Here is a 15811-nt window from a genome sequence, read left to right as displayed (position 1 = left end):
ATTTTGAGGTTTAGGGAGCTTGGATTAGGGCTGTGATGTTGAGGTTTGAGTGGAATTAATTTGTGCGATTAATTATTGGGATTGTGCCTTGAATGGGAATTTGTGCGTGATTCTGCGATTTGTGGTTATTTGGCTGATTTGGGATTATGTTTCGGGTTGTGTACGTGTGGTCGTATATGTCACGTGTGTGGCTGTGAGGTGTGATGGTGTGGCAGTGCGATTGCGCAATATGTTCGCGTGCCAAGAATGTGTGATTGTGCTTTGGGATCGCGTGTTATATATGTATGATTGTGTGGTGTGCTTGTATGGTGAGACTGTATATTTGCGAAGTGTATGTGAATTGTGAAATGTGCGTGAAAAGTGAAATTGTGTTTGGGCCGTGCGGTTGTTGGCTGTGTGGAAGTGTGGTTTGAGTGGAACGAGGGTACGGAAATGTAGGATTGGTTAGAAAAGTGGATCCGTCCTGAGGCGTGTACGTTTACGTGGGACGATGCCGTCCCTGACGAGGTGACGATGCCCGGCCTGACGAGGTGTCGATGCCTGACGTGGTCAGAAGACCGTTGGCCTGATGCGTTTTACGCGGGCGCGGTAGAAGGAAAGTATGTGTAGGATTCCGTCCTGAGGCGTGTACGTTTACGCGGGACGATGCCGTCCCTGACGAGGTGACGATGCCCGGCCCGACGGGGTGACGATGCCTGACGAGGTCAGAAGACCGTTGGCCTGATGCGTTTTACGCGGGCGCGGTAGTGGTGGAAGAGTTGAGAATGAGCGGAAATTGGCTTGAGGTGCGAGGATTGAGAAAGTGACGCATGGTGTGAGTTAGTGTGCGAGTGTGTTTGTATCGCGTGATGTGATGCTTAATTATGGGGTAGAAACTGCTAGGCACGGTATGGGACGTGCCCAAGTGGTTTCTGTCTTATAATTAAGGCACGCGCGCGTCTGTGATTCCTTGCTGTGATGTGTTGGCTGTGTTATTGTCTAACGTGCAGGAACATGCGTGATGGATTCCAGGTAGGGTCGCATGTAACAGCCTGAATTTCTACGTAATTCCGGGATCAATAAAATTGATATTATTTCGCATTTCATTTTAGTAAGTCTCACCCAGAGCTGATCACTCTCGGGATACTAACCAACAGGATATGGCTAACTAGAAAATGGTACGTGGACCAGGGACCCGATCGTGAATTGGACACCGATCATGAGAAATGATAAGAGATTGTTTTGAGCCAACGTGGGCCGATCTTAGGAAAAAGTGATGGATGTGGTTTGGCCAAGGCCAACGTTGTGCAATCAGATCGCAGGTGATTCTGCATGACTGAGAGTACACGTGGCAAATCAGTCCTGAACTTGAATCGAACGATCGTAACCTCTGGGACTAGTGATAATTTCTCATTCTCTTAATGATCGAGACCACCGTGACTCGGATAACCCTAGGTCGATATGCGTATGTTCTAAACAGCCGCCCGTTAGTGAGAGACCCTAAAACTTGAAACCGAGCGAGTTTTAATCACGAAATTGGGCCCCGAATTTCGATGTCGATTTTCGAAGGGTTAAGAGACTATTTTTGGGAATCTGACGTCATATTACGCTGGCCACACATGTTTGGAGTTAGTACGTGTAAAAATTGAAATTTCGGTCTGGGGGTGAAAAAATTACGATTTTGCCCCTGTGGGTGCCGGTGTTGGATTTTGAGGGCGTTTGAGGTTATTTTTCGAGGCCGACGCCATTTTTGGGTGGCCACGCATACTAGGAGTCGTTTTGGACAAAAATTGGAATTTCGACAAAAATTGGAAAAATAATATTATTTTATTCCCGGAACTTCTCAGTCGATTTTCGAGGACTTAGAAAGTGAATTTCGCGATTCTGACGCTATATTATGTTGGCCACGCACATATGGAACACGTATGTGCGAAAATTGGAATTTCGCCCCGGGACCGAAAAATTACGATTTTGCCCCTAGGCCTATTTTTGGGTATTCCGAATTTTGGGGATTTTGGAAATTGAATTTGGGGATTAAATGTGGATAAATATCAGCCCCAAAATATTGGACAAAAACGCCCTTAGATATTTTGGTTTGGAAGAATGTAGACCAAGTGTTTTAGGGGCAAAATTGGAATTAAGAAAAAATTTGGTCAAACCTTGGACCAAATATTTAATTGTTTCTCTCCTCTCTCTCTCCTCATTCCTTCTCTTCTCACGGCAGCCCCTCCAACAGAGAATTCTCTCCCTCTCTCCCTCACCAAAAATCCTCTTATCTCTCTCTCGGCCTTGGACCGCCGATCATTGCCGGAGCATCGCCGGAGCAAGCCGCCACCGCCGATCGCCGCCGGCCAGCCGTTCCCCCTTGCCACTCTAGCCGAGTTAGTCTAGAGTTCGGGTAAGTCGCGATCTAATCCCTATTTAGGACGTCGGGTATTTTCGGACTCGTTCGGGTATGGTTTAGAGGATTTAGAGGGTGATTAAGGTATCGATAATGGTTTTTGGTGGCTGATCGTGGCTGTTGATGGCTGATCGTGACTGTTAGCAGGTGTTGCGGGTTGGATTAGACGTCGGGAAATGAGTTTAGGCGGTTGGAATTCGGTAGGAATCGGTTCGGGTTTGAATCCGTGAGGTTCGGGGAGGTTCGGGGTGAATCACGGATTCACGGTTATTGTACCTGCCCGGTTTGCTATTTTTGTAGAGAATTTTGGGGGCCGAATTTGACGAAATTTTCTTCATCAAAGTTGCTCCCAACATCTTTAAGTATGACATATTTTAATTTGGGAATTTTTGGAAATCATTTGATTCCATTCGGAAGTCCATCTTTGGACCGAAATAAAACTGCCCGATTTACTGTTCACCCGACCTTCGGATCTGTTCGAATTTTTATAAATTTTTTCAGGCCTATTTTCAAAATACTTCCTACAAAAGTTGTTGGGAACATTCGTGGATATAACATATAAAAATTTCAAATCTTTTCAAGGTGATTTGGGTGTTGAAATAAATGTATTTTGAGGACAAAACCGTCTGTTTGAGCGAACTGATTTTGGTCTGACTTCGAGGGACAAAAAGGCATGGTTGCAGATTGAACCGGATTTCGTGTTCTTCATGAGAAATGTTGATCAAGATGTTTTTTATGACATATCCAAAATTTTGAATTTTTGGAGCTGGTTTACTATTTATTTCAAATGGATTTCTGTCACTGCGCAACTGCCCAGTTTGGACCTGATTTTTACATATTCTCGATTTTTCTCTCTCTCGAGAATTATTCAGTGTTACAGTGGCATTTTGATGGGTAGTTTGATGCTTGAATGAGCTCGTATGTGTGATTGTGTGGCTGTGAGGTGTGGTGGCATGATTGCGCATTGAGTTCGCGTGCTAAGCTTAGGTGTTTGTGTGGTGTTCGCGTGATGAGGATGGGTAATTGTGAAAAATGTGTGCGAGATGTGAATTTGTGTGTGACCGTGTGTATGTGTGGTCGTGTGGTACATGTGGAGAGTGTGGAATGAAGGTATGGGAATGTAGGATTGATGGGAAAAGTGATACCCTGAGGCGTGTTCGTTTACGCGGGGTAAGGTCCGTCCTGAGGCGTGTTCGTTTACGCGGGACGATGCCGTCCCTGACGAGGTGACGATGTCCGGCCCGACGGGGTGTCGATGCCTGACGAGGTCAGAAGACCGTTGGCCTGATGCGTTTTACGCGGGCGCGGTAGTGGTGGAAAGAGTTGAGAACGAGCGGGATTTGGCTTGACATGTGAGGATTGTGAAAGTGATGCATGGTGTGAGTTAGTGTGCGAGTGTGTTTGTATCGCGTGATGCAGTGCGCGATTATGGGGTAAAATCTGCTAGGCATGGTATGGGACGTGCCCAAGTAGGTTTTGCTTTATAATCGAGGCACGCACGCGGCTGTGATGTATTGCTGTGGTATGATTGGCGCGTGTATTGATATGTGGAAAGTGTGTGATGGCATGTGTGCAAGAATTGTATGTTGGGATTGTGGGCTAACGTGCATGGTGCGCATGCAGAGAGTCCAGGTATGTGTGAATGTTTGATTGCTGGTTGTGTGGTTGTTTGGTTGCGCATTTGGATGTGTTTGGAATTACGTGATAGCCTAGGTGGGGCTTAGGTTGTGACTTATTGAGATGTGATCTCATGGTTGTTTCAACCAAACCATTTCAGAGCCCCTGCCTGAATGTCGAGATTGAGGACGACTCGGAGTTGTCAGGTGAGCAGACAGCTGCGGAGGATTTAGGTGGTGATGCCGAGGACAGTGAGTCAGAGTGGACGCCTTCGAGAGGGCGTATGGGATAGTTCTGGGAGGAGGATGCGCCCCATTTTTGGATAGTGCTGACCTAGAGAGCTGATCTTGATATTTTGGTGGTTTGGAGTTTATAGTTCGGTGTGCTTATAAATTATTTTGTGGTTTGTATTGACGGATGATGTAAATATTTGGAAGTGTAATATATGCTTGGTGGTTTGACGATTTGTTCCTTCCTGGTGTTCTCCAATTTTAATGTCCGGGATTTTTGATTGCTTCTGCCGCGAGTTAACTCTGATGGATCGTTGGGTCGGCGACGTTATTCTTGGGACGTCGCACTCTGTTCGACCGGAGGCGGGATGTCGCGGGCCCGACGGAGGTTCGGGGCGTGACATCGCATGTGATTGTTAGTTTGGCCGATCATTGTGTGTTATGTGTGTTTTCGTCTGGCGGTACGTGAGTGCCTACGTGGGGTTTGGGGTTGTACACTTATTGAGATTCGTCTCACGGTTGTATAACCGCCACTTTCAGACCCCCGGCCCTAAACCCGGGAAGTGCGCCTTTTCTTTTTGGAAGTCCGAGGAGCTGCTTTTGGTGCCCAGTTGTAACAGCCCGAATTTCAATGTAATTTCCGGGATCAATGAAACTGATATTATTTCGCATTTCATTTTAGTAAGTCTCACCCAGAGCTGATCACTCTCGGGATACTAACCAATAGGGTATGGCTAACTAGAAGATGGTACGTGGACCGGGGACCCTATCGCGAAAGGGATACCGATCACGAGAGACGTTGAGGAAATATTTTGGGCCAACGTGGGCCGATCTTAGGAAAGAGTAATGGATTGGGTTTGGCCAAGGCCAACGATGTACGATTGGGACGCAGGTGATTCTGCAAGACCAAAAGTGCACGTGGTCAACCAGTCCGGAACTTGAACCTAATGATTGTGACCTCGGGAACTAATGATAATTTCTCATTCTCTCAATGATCGAGACCATCACGATACGAATAGCCCTAGGTCGATACGCGTAACCTCTAAACAGCCGCCCGTTAGTGAGAGACCCTGAAATTTGAAAGGTTAGCGAGTTTTGTTCACGGAATTGGGCCCGGATTTCGATATCGATGTTCGAAGGCTTAAGAGACTATTTTTGGGAATCTGGCGTTATATTACGCTGGCCACACACGTTTGGAGTTAGTATGAGTAAAAATTGGAATTTCGGTCCGGGGGTGAAAAAATTACGATTTTACCCCTCGGGACGCCAGCGTTGCTTTTCGAGGCCAAATGAGATTATTTTTCGAGGCCAATGCCATTTTGGAGTGGCCACGCATACCAGGAGTCGTTTTGGACAAAAACTGGAATTTCGACAAAAATTGAAAAAATAATATTATTTTATTCCCGAAACTTTGACGTGGATTTTCGAGGGCTTGCGCGATGAATTTCGCGATTCCGACGCCATATTATGTTGGCCACGCATATATGGAATGCGTATGTGTGAAAATTGGAATTTCGGTTCGGGATCGGAAAATTACGAAAATGCCCCTAGGCCATTTTTGATTAATTCCGAAAATTTGATTTAATTTTGGGATTAACCAAGGTGAGTTAAGGTTAAACCAGGTCTGGTCAACCATGGTTAGGGACAAAAGACCATTTTACCCCTAAATTATTGGATTTGATCAAATCTAGTCCATTGGATCAAGGGTAAAATTGTCCAATGGGCTTAGATATTGACACATGTCTTCCACTAATCCATCTTTGACTCATTTGACCAGACATTTCCTCTCTCTCTCGTCCATTTTCTGTTCAGCCCAAGCCATTCCCCCTCTTTCCTTCACCGTATCTCTCTTTTCCCGTTTTCCATTTCTCGCACCCCCCGCTTTCAGACATCCCGGTACTGTTCACGCCGAACAAGCATCAAATGTGAGCTATCCCCACCGAGCCAGCACCACTAGCAGCTAGTTTCACCCAAGAGCAGCCACCATCAGCCCCGGTTTCAGTCCAAAAACAGCTCTCTCTCTCTCCTTTTTCCCTCTTTTCTCATTTTTCCGTTTTACAAACAAGACGCCGGAGCTTCGCGGAGCTCCGATCGCTGCTTCGTCGACACCCAGGCCTCCAAAGACGTCCATACGTCGCCGTTCAGCCCCGTCCGTACAGTGACCGTACGGTGACTGTACGCGTCCCCGTACGGTCACTGTTCATCCAGATCGTACGGCCCGTCGCCGCCGTGACCGGCGCCTCGCCGGCCACCGTTCCCAGCCGTCCGCACAAGTGTCCGTACGGGGGTGGTACTGTTCACGCCGTCCGGGGGGATACTGTTCACCCGTCCGTACACCGCGCCGCCGTCCGCCGGGAATTCCGCCGCCGGTTTCACTGTTCATTAGTGATTGACCGCTGTTCCCCGTCATCGTGACCCTTGTTTTGGTGAGTAAAATTCCTAAACCCGGATTAGGACTGATAGTGCGTTTTTCCTGGACTGGTTTAGGTATTATCGGTGCATTTTTGACTGGCTTAGATAATAGCAGTGTGTATTTGAGACTGGGTTGAGGACCGATTAGTAGAATTTATTATCGGGAAAATTTAGTGGATTAATGAGAATCGTTGGGGAGGATAATGGGGTTTAATGACCAATTTAGGAGTTCGTCGGTGAAATTGCCGGGTATGCCCGGGTTGACTGATTGTACGTCAATTGTGCTTAATTGTGGTTGATTTCGTACTGCTATGTCGTATGTTGTGTGGCTGATTTTGTGGAGTGTGATTGGCCATTGGTTGGTTACAATGAATTGCTGATTTGTGAATCGCACGTTAGGTCACACGTTATTAATTGTGCCAATTAAGCACGTGTTGTGACATTGGGTGTCCGAATTATGTTGGTCCTCGTGGTGCATTGCATTGCATAATATGGACACACATTGTGTATGCCAAGAGTGAGGCATGTGATGAAATATTGCGAGAATGCGTGTCTGCCATGAGCATGTGATCACTTAAAATATCCTGAAGCGTTATACGCTGGGTTCAGATAAGAATGAGCGTGTGATCACCTAAGGACCTTCGGGTCGATACCGTCCTCATGCACTTTGAAGCGGGACGATGCCCGGTACGTCCGGAAGGGCGACCATCCTCATGCACTTTGAAGCGAGGCTCGGTTCGCAAGGAGAATGAACAGTGTTGCGCCTCATGCACTTTGAAGCAGGCTAGAGACACCGGGCCGGATCGGTTCTTTGCGCCTCATGCACTTTGAAGCAGGCTAGACGCACCGGGCCATGAAAAATTGATGACTCGAGTCGTAATAATAATTAATTGGGCAAGTGTGCCAGTGTGGGCCAGTGGGCCAAAGAAATGTGCATGACATTTGCATGCATAAACATGCATTGAATAGCATGCGAGTGTGTGAGACTCGATGCATGAGCATGTGTTTGGCGTACGTGTGACTGTGTGTGCCACGTATGTGCCATGATTGTTATATATTGATCTGTCTAACCTGCAGGGTCAGAGAATTGTATGATTATGGTTGTGTTATGATTTTAAATGTTTGTTTCCAGTCAGGAGATTGCATGCTAGCCTAGCCTAGGTTTAGGGGTTAAACTCACTGAGATTCGTCTCACGGTTGTGTAAACCGAAACATTTTCAGACCCCCAGCAGTTGGATGTCAAGGTCACCACCTCTTTTTGGGAATATCGCCTTTTATCCAGCAGTCGTCGAGCATGTACCCCGGTGGGGATGGAGCAGAACGGAGAAGTGGCTGTTTGGGTTATTCCCAGCTGTTGGTGTTTCCTTTTTGGTTGTCGTGAACACTGTAAAAAGAATTTTAAAATAGTAATATAAGTATGTACATATTTTCTGCGTTGAATCTTGTTTATTGGATGGCTATCCTTGGCTTAATTGTAATTGTCTGGGTTTGTTTATTTTATACTTCTGCTTGTACTTGATCTCTGTATGGGCGTGGGTCGACGACTCTTCCTGGGACGTCGCAATTTATCGATCGAAGGTGGGATGCTCAAGCTTCGTGGGGTACGGGACGTGACATCCCCGTTTGAATTGGTATCAGAGCAAGGTCAGCTCGATTCCTTTGGTCGAGGTTTGGAGTAATAAGGAGCGATGAGACCCTGGGTAGCCAGTAGGGTGACCTCGTGTGCTACATGCATCTCCTGACAGCTTGTGATTGTTTTTTAATTGCGATTGTGTGGCCCGTAAGTGCAGATGTGGCAGGACCTGAGGTGAGTATGTGAGTCCCTTGGGTGCTGAGTTGGCTAGTTTTTATTAAGCCGCATGCTGACTGCTTGATTGTTGTTTAATACCTGCCTAGGACTTAGACTGGGATAGATTCGTTTAAGTCTTTAATTCCTTTGTGGAATTATAGCAGGTAGTCGTAGAACCGAGTGACCAAGATGAGTAGCGAGGGGAGAGGTATAGGAAGAATTCCCAGAAGGGGTGTAGGAAGAGGAATCCGAGGTAGAGGTCGTGCTCGAGTAGAAGCAGTAGATAATCTGGGAGTTAATGTGGGAGCTGTAGTAGACCCCCAAGTTGATGTTAGACCGGTGGAAGATCCACGTATGGAAGGGGTTCTACGAGTATTAGAAAGGATTGGGAACGTGCTAGATAGGCAGGCTCAAGGGCGAGATAATGTGGCAGCCCAAGCCGCTGAGACTGCAGCCGCCGCTGCTGTGAATGAGAATCAAGCCAATTTGGGACAGGGTCAGCCAGCGGGGGTTCGACAAATGTCCCAGTTAGTAGAACAGTTTATGAAATTAAAGCCGCCCAAATTTCATGGTCGTGGTGACCCCGAGGCTGCGCCAAGATGGATTGAGGAATTGGAGAAAACTTTTAAAGTTCTGGGGTGCACCGATGAAGAGAAAGTGACGCTAGCAGCTTATCAGTTATAGGACGGTGCCAATGACTGGTGGAATGCCGTGGAAGGTAGAGTGTTTCCTGTAGGAACGGCCCCGACTTGGGCTGTGTTTGTGGAAAACTTTTATGAAAAGTATTTCTCGGAAAATGCGCAAGAGAAGAAGTTGATGGAATTTATGCGCTTGCGCCAGGGACAAATGACCGTTGATCAGTATGAGGCCGAGTTCGCGAGATTAGCTAAGTTTGCCCCAACTATGGTGGAGAACCCGAGAGATAGAGCGCGAAGATTCCGGGATGGACTGAAACCGGACCTTCGAAGTTTGATTTTATCTCATGATATCAAGGACTATGGGGAGATGTTCAGACGGGCTCAGATCATGGAACGAGATCAGCAGGAAAGGGCAGCCGCTTCAGGATCGCGGTTTGCTCAAAATCGAGATAATCGCCATTTGGGAAAGAGGCCTATGACTGGAAATAGGCGATTCGTCCCGCCAGCCAGGCGGAATATCGGGAAACCGAGTCCCCAGTTGGGTAGATATGGGGCGTGTTTTAAGTGCGGGAATATGGGACATCAGATCCACGATTGCCCGCAAATGCAGCCATCAGGACCGTCCAGAGTACCGCCACCACGAGCTGGAAATCAAGCCGGACCTCCCCCACCGGCTAATCAGGGACGACCGCCAGCTCAAGGAAGGATTTATGCAATGGCACGCAAGGAAGCTGAGAATGCGCCGGGCGTGGTCACAGGTACGATTTCTTTGTGTGATCATGCCGCGTATGCATTGTTTGATCCGGGGGCAATCCATTCATTCGTTTCAGAGCAATTTATTGAGTTGGTTGGTATGAAACCAGTGCTGCTTGAGCATGTGCTTTGCGTGTCGACACCTGTGAATGATAGGTTGCTAGTTTCTTTTGGATGTCCTAACTGTAAGATAATTATTGGAGGTAAAGAAGAGAGTATCGACTTGGCAGTAATAGCCATGTTCGATTTTGATGTGATTATTGGAATGGACTGGTTAGTCCGACAGAAAGCTATAGTGGATTGCAGCGATAGGACGATCCAATTTAATCCGGATGGACGCCCTAGTTTTGTATTTCAGGGAAATCGAGGAGGAACCTCAATCCCTTGGATTTCCTCGCCCGAGGTAAGTAAGCTGTTGGACGAGGGGTGTGAAGGATATTTGGTGAATGTTGTGGATCCAACAGTTGTTGAACCTAAGTTGGAAGATATACCCGTAGTAAGCAATTTTCCCGATGTATTTCCTGAGGAATTGCCGGGTTTACCGCCTGAGCGAGAGGTAGAGTTTGTGATTGAATTGGCGCTAGGAACAGAGCCGATTTCAAAAGCGTCATATAGGATGTCCTTATTAGAACTGAAGGAGTTGAAGGTTTAGATACAGGAATTACTGGATAGAGGTTTTATTCGCCCTAGTGCGTCCCCATGGGGAGCGCTAGTCCTGTTTGTCAAGAAGAAAGATGGAACTTTGAGATTGTGTATAGATTATCGGCAGTTGAATCAAGTGACAGTGAAGAATAAGTACCCACTGCCGAGGATTGATGACCTGTTTGATCAGTTGCAAGGAGCCTCAGTGTTTTCCAAGATAGATTTGAGGACCGGGTACCATCAGCTAAGGATCAGAAATGAGGACATTCCCAAGACTGCTTTCAGGACTCGGTATGGGCATTATGAATTTACGGTTATGCCCTTTGGATTAACGAATGCCCCAGCAGCTTTCATGGATTTGATGAATCGTGTGTTCAAGGAATTCCTGGATCAGTTTGTGATAGTTTTCATTGACGATATACTAGTGTACTCCAAGAGCCTTGAGGAACATGAGATACACTTGACTAAAGTGCTACGGACTTTAAGAGAGCATGCATTGTATGCCAAGTTCAGCAAGTGTGAGTTTTGGCTCAGCAGAGTAGGATTTCTTGGACATATCGTTTCTGGGGGTGGGATTTCTATGGATCCAGCTAAGATTGAAGCAGTTACCAAGTGACCTATACCGACATCAGTAACCGAAATCCGAAGTTTTCTAGGATTGGCTGGCTATTACAGGCAATTCATAGAAGGATTTTCATCAATAGCCATGCTAATGACAAGGCTGCTTAAGAAGGAGGTGAGGTTTGAGTGGGATGACAAGTGTGAAAGGAGCTTTTAGGAACTGAAACACGGGTTGACAACTGCTCCTATATTGACCATTCCGTCGGGCCTAGGAGGATTTGAGATTTATAGCGATGCTTCGCTAAGAGGATTGGGCTGTATGCTGATGCAGCATGGAAAAGTGGTAACATATGCGTCGCGTCAGTTGAGACCACACGAGATGAATTACCCGACGCATGACTTGGAATTAGCTGCTATAGTGTTTGCACTTAAGATCTGGAGGCACTACTTATGTGGAGAGAAGTTCCAGATTTATACGGATCATCAAAGCCTCAAGTACCTATTTTCGCAGAAAGAGTTGAACATGAGGCAGCGCCGATGGATGGAGCTTCTAAAGGATTATGATTGCGACATCCTGTATCATCCTGGGAAAGCCAATCGAGTGGCAGATGCTCTGAGTCGAAAGTCTAGTTTGGCGCATCTAATGGTCAAGGAATGGACCTTATTGGAAAGGCTCAGGGATTCAGAGTTTAAGTTGGAGATGAGTCACGTATCGAATTTACTAGCCGCCTTAAGGATTGAGCCAGAGATTCAGATCAAGATTAAGGAACTACAGTCTACGGACCTAGAAATCCAAAAGATTATGGAGATGGATGCAGCTAAGAGGAAACCGAACTTTCAAGTGTTCGAGGATGGAGTTCTGAAGTTTAGAGGGCGACTCTGTGTACCAGATGATGTAAAGCTAAAGGAAGAAATCTTGTTGGAAGCTCATAGGAGCAATTACAGTATCCACCCGGGAAGTACAAAGATGTATCAGAATTTAAGACAACACTACTGGTGGAATGGAATGAAGGTGGATGTGGCCAGGCACGTAGCTAAGTGTTTGACGTGCCAACAAATGAAGGCACAGCATTGTAAGCCTGGAGGACTATTGAGACCGTTAGAAATCCCAGAGTGGAAATGGGAACATGTTACGATGGATTTCGTGATCGGACTGCCGAGAAGCCAGAGAGGAACGATTCAATCTGGGTAATAGTAGATAGACTAACTAAATCAGCGCACTTTCTGGCTGTGCGAAAGGACTTTGAGTTGGAAAGATATGCAGACTTGTATGTGAGACAGATCGTGAGGTTGCATGGGATACCGGTGACGATTACTTCGGATCGTGACCCGAGATTTACAGCGAACTTCTGGAAAAGTTTACAAGCGGCCTTAGGAACGAAGTTACAATTCAGCACGGCATACCATCCACAGACCGATGGCCAGTCTGAAAGGACCATTCAAACCCTGGAGGATATGCTGAGAGCTTGTGTGATAGATTTCCAAGGCAAATGGGAGGAACAGTTACACTTGGTGGAGTTTGCCTATAACAATAGCTATCAGCAGAGCATTCAGATGGCACCGTTTGAAGCCTTATATGGTAGGGCGTGTAGGACGCCAGTATGTTGGGATGAAGTGGGTGAACAGAGTATCACGGGTCCAGAATTGATCCAACAAACCGTTAAGGCAGTTGAGGTTATTCGAGACAGACTCAGGACAGCGCAGAGTCGTCAGAAAAGTTATGCCGACAGAAGACGACGACCCTTGGAGTTTCAGGTTGGAGATCACGTATTCCTTAAGGTGTCGCCTATGAAGGGACTATCTAGATTCGGCAAGAAGGGAAAACTGAGTCCTAGGTATGTCGGGCCATTTGAGATTTTGGAAAAGATTGGGGAGATGGCCTATCGACTTGTCTTGCCGCCCAATTTGTCCCAAGTACACAATATTTTCCACGTGTCGATGTTAAGAAAGTATGAACCAGACCCGACTCATGTCTTGCGGTACGAGGAGATAGAAGTGGACGATAGAGTGTCGTACGTGGAAAGACCAGTCAGGATCGAGGATAGAAAAGAACGGGTGCTGAGGAACAAAACGATCCCGATGGTCAAAGTTGTCTGGGAGCACCACGGAACAGAAGGTGCCACGTGGGAAAGTGAAGAAGCGATGAGACGTCAATACCCCCAGTTGTTTGAGTAGATAACGATAGATTGCAAATTTCGATGACGAAATTTTTGTAAGGGGGGAAGATTGTAACAGCCCGAATTTCGATGTAATTTCCGGGATCAATGAAACTGATATTATTTCGCATTTCATTTTAGTAAGTCTCACCCAGAGCTGATCACTCTCGGGATACTAACCAATAGGGTATGGCTAACTAGAAAATGGTACGTGGACCGGGGACCCTATCGCGAAAGGGATACCGATCACGAGAGACGTTGAGGAAATATTTTGGGCCAACGTGGGCCGATCTTAGGAAAGAGTAATGGATTGGGTTTGGCCAAGGCCAACGATGTACGATTGGGACGCAGGTGATTCTGCAAGACCAAAAGTGCACGTGGTCAACCAGTCCGGAACTTGAACCTAATGATTGTGACCTCGGGAACTAATGATAATTTCTCATTCTCTCAATGATCGAGATCATCACGATACGAATAGCCCTAGGTCGATACGCGTAACCTCTAAACAGCCGCCCGTTAGTGAGAGACCCTGAAATTTGAAAGTTTAGCGAGTTTTGTTCACGGAATTGGGCCCGGATTTCGATATCGATGTTCGAAGGCTTAAGAGACTATTTTTTAGAATCTGACGTTATATTACACTGGCCACACACGTTTAGAGTTAGTATGAGTAAAAATTGGAATTTCGGTCCGGGGGTGAAAAAATTACGATTTTACCCCTCGGGACGCCAGCGTTGCTTTTCGAGGCCAAATGAGATTATTTTTCGAGGCCAATGCCATTTTGGAGTGGCCACGCATACCAGGAGTCGTTTTAGACAAAAACTGGAATTTCGACAAAAATTGGAAAAATAATATTATTTTATTTCCGAAACTTTGACGTGGATTTTCGAGGGCTTGCGCGATGAATTTCGCGATTCCGACGCCATATTATGTTGGCCACGCATATATGGAACGCGTATGTGCGAAAATTGGAATTTCGGTTCGGGATCGGAAAATTACGAAAATGCCCCTAGGCCATTTTTGATTAATTCCGAAAATTTGATTTAATTTTGGGATTAACCAAGGTGAGTTAAGGTTAAACCAGGTCTGGTCAACCATGGTTAGGGACAAAAGACCATTTTACCCCTAAATTATTGGATTTGATCAAATCTAGTCCATTGGATCAAGGGTAAAATTGTCCAATGGGCTTAAATATTGACACATGTCTTCCACTAATCCATCTTTGACTCATTTGACCAGACATTTCCTCTCTCTCTCTCGTCCATTTTCTCATTCAGCCCAAGCCATTCCCCCTCTTTCCTTCACCGTATCTCTCTTTTCCCGTTTTCCATTTCGCAATTCCCGTTTCGCACATCCCGGTACTTTCACGCGAACAGCATCACCGGTGAGCTATCCCCACCGAGCCAAGACCACTAACGACTAGTTTCACCCAAGAGCGACCACCATCGGCCCGGTTTCGGTCCAAAAACAGCTCTCTCTCTCTCTCTCCTTTTCCCTCTTTTCTCATTTTTCTGTTTTACAAACAATGCCGGGAGCTTCGCGGAGCTCCGATCGCCGTGCCGTCGACACCCAGGCCTCCAGCACGTCCATACGTCGCCGTTCAGCCCCGTCCGTACAGTGACCGTACGGTGACTGTACGCGTCCCGTACGGTCACTGTTCATCCAGATCGTACGGCCCGTCGCCGCCGTGACCGGCGCCTCGCCGGCCACCGTTCCCAGCCGTCCGCACAAGTGTCCGTACGGGGTGCTACTGTTCACGCCGTCCGGGGGGGGGGGGTACTGTTCACCCGTCCATACACCGCGCCGCCGTCCGCCGGGAATTCCGCCGCCGGTTTCACTGTTCATTAGTGATTGGCCGCCGTTCCCCGTCGTCGTGACCCTTGTTTTGGTGAGTAAAATTCCTAAACCCGGATTAGGACTGATAGTGCGTTTTTCCTGGACTGGTTTAGGTATTATCGGTGCATTTTTGACTGGCTTAGATAATAGCAGTGTGTATTTGAGACTGGGTTGAGGACCGATTAGTAGAATTTATTATCGGGAAAATTTAGTGGATTAATGAGAATCGTTGGGGAGGATAATGGGGTTTAATGACCAATTTAGGAGTTCGTCGGTGAAATTGCCGGGTATGCCTGGGTTGACTGATTGTACGTCAATTGTGCTTAATTGTGGTTGATTTCGTACTGCTATGTCGTATGTTGTGTGGCTGATTTTGTGGAGTGCGATTGGCCATTGGTTGGTTACAATAAATTGCTGATTTGTGAATCGCACGTTAGGCCACACGTTATTAATTGGGCCAATTAAGCACGTGTTGTGACATTGGGTGTCCGAATTATGTTGGTGCTCGTGGTGCATTGCATTGCATAACATGGACACGCATTGTGTATGCCAAGAGTGAGGCATGTGATGAAATATTGCGAGAATGCGTGTCTGCCATGAGCATGTGATCACTTAAAATATCCTGAAGCGTTATACGCTGGGTTCAGATAAGAATGAGCTGTGTGATCACCTAAGGACCTTCGGGTCGATACCGTCCTCATGCACTTTGAAGCAGGACGATGCCGGTACGTCCGGAAGGCGACCATCCTCATGCACTTTGAAGCAGGCTCTGGTTCGCAAGGAGAACAGTATTGCGCCTC

The 15811-nt window shown here is 46.8% G+C and overlaps 1 long non-coding RNA gene across 1 annotated transcript; it reads left to right on the top strand.

Moving 5' to 3' along the window:
* The first annotated feature begins 2204 nt into the window (after nucleotides 1-2204).
* LOC130139135 (uncharacterized) lies at nucleotides 2205-4468 on the top strand. Its single transcript, XR_008817358.1, has 2 exons — nucleotides 2205-2377; nucleotides 4158-4468. It is a non-coding gene; the product is annotated as an uncharacterized LOC130139135 (long non-coding RNA).
* Nucleotides 4469-15811: the final 11343 nt, after the last annotated feature.

The sequence above is a fragment of the Syzygium oleosum genome, unplaced genomic scaffold, assembly GCF_021117445.2.
Source record: "Syzygium oleosum isolate NSW1041296 unplaced genomic scaffold, Sole_v2.1 Sole_v2.10, whole genome shotgun sequence".
Lineage (NCBI taxonomy): Eukaryota > Viridiplantae > Streptophyta > Magnoliopsida > Myrtales > Myrtaceae > Syzygium > Syzygium oleosum.
This window is presented reverse-complemented; position numbering and strand designations above follow the sequence as displayed.